The 8603-nt window shown below is 34.8% G+C and overlaps 2 non-coding genes across 2 annotated transcripts; one reads left to right on the top strand and one right to left on the bottom strand.

Moving 5' to 3' along the window:
- Positions 1 to 5899: 5899 nt before the first annotated feature.
- On the bottom strand, positions 5900 to 5973 carry Trnat-agu (transfer RNA threonine (anticodon AGU)). Its single transcript has one exon. It is a non-coding gene; the product is annotated as a tRNA-Thr (tRNA).
- Positions 5974 to 7947: 1974 nt separating this feature from the next.
- Positions 7948 to 8020, top strand: Trnaf-gaa (transfer RNA phenylalanine (anticodon GAA)). The gene has a single exon. It is a non-coding gene; the product is annotated as a tRNA-Phe (tRNA).
- Positions 8021 to 8603: the final 583 nt, after the last annotated feature.

The following is an 8603-nucleotide window of genomic DNA, read 5'->3' as shown; positions in this document are numbered from 1 at the left end:
ACAACTTTTTTGGAGAAAAATGCTCGCAAGTTTCAACTCTTCAGCCATTCATCCTTGCCACCTTAAGTGGCCACAGTTGAAAGTTTCGTTCTTGGGTGAACTTTGCGAAACTGATTCAATCCATGCACTGTAAAAAACAATCTAGATCCTAAATAAAAATGAAAAATCTTTCAGTACGAATGAAGAAATAATTGTATCAAGAAATTTTTAAAATTTGTATCAAGAAAACTAAATTGCTTTTCACAGTGCAAACTACCTTGAATCTCATCCCGTATTAGGCAACGTGCATTTCTTCCTCCTCAAACAAAATCCGTTATCTCTTAAAAATCATGATAAATGAGAAAATTTCCATTCCGATTCGATTTGCCTTTTGGCAACTGCCAGACCACGCCATCCATAAATCATCGCCGTGAAACGTGCGTACAAGTGAAAACTCAAATAATATTTCCTCCAACAACGTTGGCAAACACGAACATCATCACATCGTGGATGGAAGCACCGCGGAGATTTGAATGGAATGGATGGTGGCATACTTTTCAAAATGAAAATTCTCGCACAACTGGTTTGCTTTTTCCTTTGGATTTTTCCGCGGTTTTAAAAGACACACACACAGGCAGGTGGAGGTGGGGGGAAATTTTTCCCAAACACGATTCTCACTTTATCTGCCGTCGAAAAGTGGTCCTTTCTTTTGGGTGGCATGAAAGTTCGAATTTGGGCAAACGCTGCTTTATTATTAGGCTTAGTGATTTTTCACGCTCGAAAATTGCAAATTTCACGGGGACCTCAATTTCAAAACACCAAATTTCACGCAAGTTTCGCGGGACTTGAAAAATGTTAAAATAACTCTGAAAATCCTATGTTTAAATCACAGAAACTACTTTTTATGCTTCATTATATATTATTCTTCAATAAACTAAAAAAAAATCTTCACTAAATTTGAATGCGATACAAAAAAAATCCTCCTGCTTTATGAATGGGCTCTATATATATTTTGAAACAAAATGTAGGGCTCGCGTATTACTGAACTGCTCTTATAATATTCGACTAATAAAGCTAGAATGTTTTCTGTTATATCATATTACATCTTATTTAATTTCATATCAAAGCAGGATTTAACAATCTTACCAGTCAAAATGAGTAGAATAAATTGAATTTTCTGCGACATTTAGCCAATTAAACATATTTTTTTAGGGTTTTCGCTCATTTTCCAAAAACTTAATTTAAAATCAATTAGCAAAACTAATATAATTTTTCACAAAATCGAAATTTTCATTTTAATTGAGAAAAGAACACAAAAAAGTAGTATTTTTAACTTTCACGGGAATCATCCACCCAAATAAACACATATAGTTAAAATTAAACAGGCCCAAAAAAATGATATGTTTTAAAAATATGATTCCAAAGATAAACAAAACTCTTTGTTTTATTTTGAATAAAACAAAGCTTGATTCTTTTAATTTATTTCAAAACTATAACTTTTAAATGAAATAGTAGTTAAATTTTTAATACAGGAATGAAAATATTACTAAATTTAATTAGTTATATACATATTCAAGCTTTTAATTTAAAACTATTAAAATTAAATTAAATAGTCTTTTTGGATGAAATATTATTAAGTTGTCAAAAAATGATTTGAGAAAATTGATAAATTTCACGAATTTCACGCCATCCACGAAATCGTCAAAAATCACTATTTCTATATTAGTAACTTAACCAGGGTATTCACTCGCTTAATTCTACAGTAGTTCATAAGATTATTTTTATTCCTTTTTGAGTTTGATAAATTATTTTGAGAAAAATCGTTACATTTTCACACAAATTTAAAATTTCACGGGATTTTGCGGAAAAAGACAAATTTCGCGGATTTCACGCAGTCCGCGAAATCGTGAAATTTCACTAACCCTATTTATTATTATTATTTTATTGTTATTTGCATCGGAGTGTGCCAGCATTATATCATGCGGGAGTCATTTCGATGTGCAAATCATGTTTCGGGGCAAAGATATTTCGAGCTAGAAAATTATGCGACTCTACGCCTAACGATATCAACGATTTTGTTTTGCCTGGTAAGCGAGTGGCTTTTTAGGGTAAGTTATGACAATTTTGTTCAAAAACCTATTTATAAAATTACACGATAATAAATTCTATTAGTTCAAATAGTAAAATAATGCATTTTTTTCAACTGTCATTAGTTGGCTTTATAACCTTAACCTTATTGTCATAATAATCACACCTTAACCATCAGTCGTCTAATTGCTAATGGATCTGCCCCGAGCCTTGCTTATTTATGCCATTCATCCAAACTTATGGTTGTGTTGCGTGGGCTCTGCATAATTGATGGTTCACCTCCGCCGTTCACCATCTTCGAGAGGAGGAGAAATATTTGGCTGGCTCCAATATTAATGGGAACTTTCCTGACAGCCGAAGGCCGTTGCGATTAAGAATGTCGGAGAATGTTTAGACGGTAAATATTTAAATTGGCGGAATCAGTGCTTGATGATTTTTTTTTGTTTCGTTTCAAAGCATTTCCAAGGTATCAAGACTTTATGGTTTTTTTTTTGGAAAAGTTGGAATTATGAAATGAGTCGGGTTTGAACTCCATTTTGGTGTTGACAATTATTTTTTCATCAATGGGTATTTAACATTTATGCTCTCAAGTTGAAAAAAAATATGTATGGGTCATTCCAGGTCAACTGGGTACACTTTTGGACTCGACCTTCACCGATTTGGACCAAACTTGGAGGGAACGTTCATCTATCGATAGTTATCAGAAATCCCAAGTTTGGAGCTGAAAGGACCATCCCTCAATTTTTGACACCGCCCTCTTTTAAGACAATTTTCAAAAAAACTTTGTTTTCTTTAAGTACCGTCATCAGGGGTGACATTGGGTCTGGGGGGTGAGATTGGGTCATACAAATTTCAGCATTTTTGTATGACCCAATTTCACCCCCCAGACCCAATGTCACCCCTGATGATGGTAATAACTTTGCAACTATTTGAGCAAAAAAAAACAAATTTCTACAGGTTGCATTTTAAAGAAAATTGACCAAGGAATTCGATAAAAATTAAATTTTAACCCTTAAATGCCCCCTAATATTATATTTCAAAGTTTTAAAATTTATTTTTGACCAATTCCTTATATTTTAATTTTTTTTTATCACCATCGTGTTCCCCGGACAATTTTACATACTAATCAATGTAAACCTCAAACTAAAATAAACTATTGGCGAGAAACAGCGATTTTACTGAAAAAAGTCTGATTTTGCGCAGCACTCAGAAGTTCATGGTGTACTTTTCAAACAAAAAGGGTGGAATCCCGCAAAGTTCGGTTTTTATATGTGAGAAACTTATTTTAGATTTGAATGTATAGGACAGAATAACTTTCGTAAATGAAGGACGCAACTTTCGGTACCCAAACATTTATAGGTCATATACTGCCCCTGATCGCATAAATGTCCCATATGCATTTTCATCGATTTTGAGTTATTGACGCAGTTTGGTTCAAAATCGTGTGCTCTTTCCAAAAAGCCTATAACATCCAGTACTTTGTTCTAGAAATCAGGAGGAAATTCAGTTTTTTCGCAAAAAATTAACACGTAGCCTTATGTGTGGGACAAACTTCAAATGCGTTTTTCTCAGGTTGCTGTTTTTGCATATGGGACATTTATGCGAACATGGGCAATATAGGAGATCTTCAACAATTTCACTTAGTAAAGTTCCATGATGGTGGGATTGTGTTGTGCCTATCGCAAAAAATCTGAAAATATGAGTATTTTATAAAAAAAACACTGTGTTAAAATGAAAGTACATACACAAATTCGCTTCGTTTCATAACAATATTGCAACTTAAAAAAAAATTGGAGTACCTTCTGAAATATTCGGTATTTTATGAAATTTACAAAATACCAAATTTTTCAGAAGTTACTCCAATTTTTTTTAATTTCGCTTCGTTTGATACCAATATTGAAATTTATGAAAATTTGAGTGTTTTCGAAAAATACGGTGTTTTGTGAGAATTTCAGTACTTTTCCATATAAACCCGCTTCGTTTGATATGGGATGGCGAACTATGAAAATTTGAGTACATTCGAAACGGTATCTTTCCAAACGGTATTTAATGAAAATTATATAAAAAAGCGTTAATTATGAAATTTGGAGTACTTTCGAAAAATAAGGTATTTTGTGAAAATTTGAGTATTTTACAAAAAAAATGATGCGAGCAAATTCAAAAATCTGTATCTTTTGAAAGAATTTGTTTATCGATTTGGTGTCTTTGGCAAAAATGTAGGTATGGATATTGACTTCACTGAAAAAAAATAGATACACGGTAAATTTTTTTTTCGGTTATTAAAAATTTCACATTTTGTCACTCAAACTTGATTTGCAAAAAAAAAACACTATTTTTATTTTTTTTTATTTTCTGATATGTTTTAGACGACATCAAATGCCAACTCTTCAGAAATTTCCAGAATGGGCAAAAAATCTTTGACGAAATGTAGGTCGCAAATTTTTTTTAATTTCATTTTTCGATGTAAAATGGAATTCGCAATCAAAAAAAACTTTAGTGAAATTTTGATAAAGTGCACCGTTTTCAAGTTATAACAATTTTTTGGTAACTTTTTTGAAAATAGTCGCAGTTTTTCATTTTTTTTAATTAAGTGCCCATGTTTGCTCACCTTAGATTTTTTTTTTGAAAAGCTGAGAAATTTTTCTCTATATTTTGCTTTTCTGAACTTTGTTGATACGACCCTTAGTTGCTGAGATATTGCCATGCAAAGGTTTAAAAACAGGAAAATTGATGTTTTCTAAGTCTCACCCAAACAACCAACCATTTTCTAATGTCGATACCTCAGCAACTTATGGTCCGATTTACAATGTTAATATATGAAAAATTCGTGAAATTTTCCGATCTTTCCGAAAACAATATTTTATATATCAAGACTAACATTTCAAAAGAACCAAACATTAAAAATTACGCCCTTTTGAAATTTTTGCGAGCAATATTGAAATTCTTTGAAAAAAAATTGTTTTTATTCAAAAAATCATAACTCGGTCAAAGATTTTTTTGCCCATTCTGGAAATTTCTGAAAAGTTGGCATTTGATGTCCTCTAAAACATATCAGAAAATAAAAAAAATAAAAATAGAGTTTTTTTGGAAATCAAGTTTTAGTGACAAAAAGTGAAGTTATGAATCACCAATTTTTGTTTTTACCTTGCGTCATATTTTTCAAAGTTTATGTCGTCCCCCTTCAAAATTGGTTCGTTAATTTTTTTAATTAAATTTGAAGTCTAATCAACAGAAAACAATTTAAAATGCATTTTTCTGAATTGGTAAATATTTTCAACATTTTTGGGATCGCTTAAAAATATATTTTTTTTATTGAAATTTTGATGTACAGCTCCTAATTTTTAAGCATAAACAAATTTTCGTTAATTCTTAAATATTTTACAAAGAAATGATTGCAAAACTACTGGACAGGACAGGAGTATGATGAATATAAAACACAATTTTCATTGAAATGTTGAAACCATGGCTCGTAATTTCAATTTTTATACTTTGGTCAGAGTCAAGGGACATATCATTAAGAGATTATTAAGAGATATATTTGCCTCACCATACAAACAAATTGATTTGAAAATGTGTTGATACAAACTAGGTATCTAACCTCCTTTTTTATCTAACCTCCTAATAAGCTAGTTTTTTAAATCGATATTTGAAAGCTGTAGTCGAAGACCAAAGAAAATATAAGATTGTTATATTTCAAGCATTTTTTTAAATCTATTATTTGCAATCGGTTGGTAAGATTGGAAAACGTATGAAAGGGTTCCCAGATTTTTAATAATTTCACTCTTCACAATGTGATTTGTCATTAAAAAGTTTCTCCCCTTTCGTACGAGGTAGGCTCCGGCGAGATTCGAACTCACGATCTCCTGTTTACTAGACAGGCGCTTTAACCAACTAAGCCACGGCGCCACGGTTGGCAAGCTTCGGTTTATTTTTCAATTGCTCAGTTTCATACAAGTGTTTCCGCACACACTTTTGTGGTTTCGTGTGTGCAATCAAATCAGAATTTAATACGCTGCTGTGTATCAACCACAAATTAGCAACGTGCAATTTTCGGCAAATCAAACATAATTCGTGATACCCGTTTCCCCGCATAAGAGGGACGGCAGCAAATTGGCGCAGCGGTTTCTGTCAACAGGGTCGTAATATTCCGTCAACATGATGATTGCGGCTATTTTGAACTCGCGAACAAATGCAGTATGTACCAAAGTGGCAGCGGGTGTTTGTGTTGGCAATTGTGTGGCGGCGCCTGTGATGCTGATATGTCAGAACAAGCTTCCTCTTTGTCCCCGTGGACGCTTCGAAAACACACCGGCAGCCGTGCTATTTATTCGTGCTCGAAAGATAATATTTAATGCCAGCGAAAATGTTTATAAATGTTTACGACTACTCGGCGCTCGACACGGCCAGCCTCTGGTTCAGGTTGAGGTGGCTTGTCTCAATTGCCTCTTGATAGTAATTTGATACATTTGTCCATCGAGGATCTGGCGAGTTGGATAAATACGACGAGTGCTGACAAAATCGAGTTTTGTAATGAGTTGCATAAAACATTGGTTGCAATTCCGAAAAACACTTTTTAATAGATGTGTAGAGGGTGCGTGCGACAAGAAAGCACTGCCACAAACAGTTGTCGGAATGCGGCACTAGAGCAGCATTAGCGTTTCCTCGTCACCACCAAACACGACAAGATTGCACAGTGGCTGGCTGCTGTTGTTAGAGCCGACTGTTGTTACTGTGGCGCCATGTTCCGCACCGTCACTAGATGGATTTACGGTGGGCACCGTGGTCGAATCGTCACACCGGGTTCCGGTAGACTACGGTTTGGGATTCAATTAGGGTGGGGAGATGGTTTTGGGTTCCGCGGTATCTCTGGTCTGGAACAGCCGGGCGATCTGGCTTAATAATAGTGGACTGATTTGGAACAATAATCGTGGCAATATTTTCGAAGAAATTCAAAAAACTAAAATGAAAGAAATGTCATTCCTAATATTCATATTTTTATCTATTTATGAATACTTTTTTTTAACCAAAAAAAATCCCGGATATTCCTTAGTGCACCAATTGGCGACATTAGTCTGTAAATTTATTGCGGCTTGGAAGTACTTCATAGTTTCGTGTTCAACCAGAATTTGACGCGGCAGCAAATGGCTGCAGCTGCAAAAGTCCTGTCAACAAAGGGGTCCTCTGCTGCTGCCATCCGAGCTCATCTGCCCCCCGGGTACAGCAACTTGGACGGATGTCCGCGTAGTCCCGCCACTCCTCGCTCAAAGTAAAACCGCAAAATGTAGATAAAATGGCAATTTGATGCACTTTTGCCCATTACCAAGGGGGCTTTGCCGTCCCACTCTGACTTGGCCACTTTTGAACAGCGACGGATCTCATCCTCATTCCGGGGGTTGTTACGGGTTGCCCGGGTGTGGGGGCAAAATTATCGGATTCAACCGCGATATGATGGGGGTCACAATGCGAAAATTATTACCCATCATCGCCGCCATCATTGTGTGCTGTTGTCGCAGCCAACAATCGATACCGTCAGCTGGAGTGACTTTTTCTTTGATTCAAAGTTATTTTTGAAAATCTACAATAACAAAACTGATAGTTAGAACAGTTTCAAAACAGTTCTTTAAAATATCAATCAAACATTAAATTTATTCTAAAGTTACCCCCTCGAAAGAATCCCATTTTCGGAGCACTAAAGGTGTTGTCATGGTGCACCCACCAGTGTGCAGTGGTGTTCCCGGAGTCAATTAACCTATATCGGCGGAAACGGCTGCGGGAAGTGATAAGCGACCTACTTGGGTGCAGAATATGTTTTACGAGCGGGTTCCGGCTTGGCCACATTGGCACTGGCCCGTACGCCAGATATCCAGCACGCTTCAACAAGCCGAAATAGCTCAGTTGGGAGAGCGTTAGACTGAAGATCTAAATGTCCCCGGTTCAATCCCGGGTTTCGGCAATTTATTATTTTGAAGATGGTGTTACTCTATGTTGAAGGTGGTGTCCGTTTAATTTCTGCAGCGAAAAAAAGAAAAAAAGCAGGAAAATTAATGTTATATGAGTTTCATCCAAACATTCTCATATTTTCTAATGCCAATATCTCAGCAACTAATGGTCCAATTTCCATTTTTGAAAAGTGAAACCTTTGTGAAATTTTATGATCTTTTAGAAAAAAATGTTTTGAAAATTTTGGAATCAAAATTAACTTTTCAATATTAGGCTCATTTGAAATGTTAGTCCTGATTTAGAAATTTTCAAAATATTTCTTTGTGAGCCAAGCAGTCAACATTATGCCCATTAGAAATGTCATTTTTGATTTGAAAATGTTCAATAATTTTTTTTCGAAAAGATCATTAAGCTTTACAAATTTTGCATTGTTCAGCTCTGAAAATTGGACGATAAGTTGCTGAGATATTGGCATTAGAAAATATGGGAATGTTGGATGATCATTAAAAAACATAATTTTGTTTTGTTTCTTTTTCTTTTATTCGCTGTATTTCAGCAGCCAGAGGTCCAAACTTCAATATCTCTGAGGTATTTTA

This window comes from Culex pipiens, chromosome 3 (genome assembly GCF_016801865.2).
Source record: "Culex pipiens pallens isolate TS chromosome 3, TS_CPP_V2, whole genome shotgun sequence".
Lineage (NCBI taxonomy): Eukaryota > Metazoa > Arthropoda > Insecta > Diptera > Culicidae > Culex > Culex pipiens.
Note: the sequence above shows the minus strand (reverse complement) of the source record. Positions and strands in the feature narration are given on the sequence as shown.